This window comes from Abramis brama (assembly GCF_963993115.1).
Source record: "Abramis brama genome assembly, chromosome: 16".
Classification (NCBI taxonomy): domain Eukaryota; kingdom Metazoa; phylum Chordata; class Actinopteri; order Cypriniformes; family Leuciscidae; genus Abramis; species Abramis brama.
This window is the reverse complement of record NC_139978.1, coordinates 35,890,505-35,892,097: the sequence shown is the minus strand read 5'-3', so window position 1 is coordinate 35,892,097 and position 1,593 is coordinate 35,890,505.

The following is a 1,593-nucleotide window of genomic DNA, read 5'->3' as shown; positions in this document are numbered from 1 at the left end:
TCAAAAACATTAAAAATAGTAATGTTTCCAAACTTTTGACTGGTACTGTACAGCTGACACGTAACCAATTTTTTTATCCTCTGATAACAATGCAAATAAATGCTAGTTACCGTATGCTTTAGTTGCTTCGTTCTCTGCTGGAGAGGTTATCACTTTGTAATACAGTCCTCTGTAGTGTCTTTTTAGAAGAACACTAGCCTTTCACTGATAACCACTGGGTGTAACTGAGAACTAGGGCAGTCAGTCTCACAAAAGCCTTTAGCCTCCTGAGCTTGACAACTGATACCACAGACATGGTAATACTTTGTGTGTTTATGGTTTATTTAGTGTTTGTGCAATATAAATACATGACATGCGGATATAATTTACATATATTTATCTAAATGGTAATGAAATCTCATGCATAATCAATCTGGTGCATTTACCCTGTCTGGCAAAAAAAAAAGAAAAAAAAAGGTACTCTTTCTGCAATGAAAGGTGAACAGTATCAGTTTGCAGAGGCATTTTGGCAAAAACACTTCTCTTGGAAACATCTGACCTCAGTGATTGAATGAACAATAATATCAGCTACTTAATTCACTGAACTAAACACAATTTTGTGTTATCTTTTTTTTAAATTAAATTAGAACATATACGTATATTATATAAACAAGTGAAACATTCAAAGGAACTCTGACTCAGTTCACAACATCAAACAATGAGAAAAAGACACAAAACACTTAGGGAAACATTTGCTTGACTATTGACCAGTGCAATTCAGGGACAAAGGATACCTAAAAATCCAAATCCTTTGTGTGTGGTCACTTGGGTGATATCAAATTCATTCACATTAAAGATGAATGAGAGCTCAGGTTGCTAACCTACTAAAGCTCTTGCATAGCATTCGTGAACAGAAATGTGAAATAAACTTTTTTGTTGTTGTTAATATATATCAAAACAAATCAGATTTTGATATGGGACTAGTTGCTTTAAATTAAACAATAGTTTTGAAAAAACAAAACAATATAGGCTACATTTGCAAATGATATGCTAACGATTGTGTTTTCTACATTATTGCTTGTCTGTTTTAAAGTTATTTTGAAAAGAGCTTTACAGCATGTTGTACCTTACATTATGTACATTATGTACCTTTACATATTCTTAATCCTAAATAGAAAAACACCTTGAATTAATACCAAAAAAAAAAAATATATATATATATATATATATATATATATATATATATATATATATATATATATATATATATAAACAGGATAAATAGGTATACAAAATAAAGACATATTTAACATTTTATCATAATCATTTATTAGAAACCACAATATTTGTTTTTATAGTATGTATTCTTAAGAGTTTAAATTATTTTAAATGATAGACAGAAAGAAAGGGGGATAACCATCCTACCTGAGAACAGGTGTCTTGTGTTCTGTGTTTACACAGAGAGCCCCTCCTTCATGCACGCTCGCTGACACTGTGACACTGTCCAACAGCTCGAGATGATCTGGTAAATAGTTATTTATTTCAGGTGCAATATTCATTGTTGCAATTTCATTGGATGTGGAGCCATCTTGATGCAAATTGATGATGGCTTTT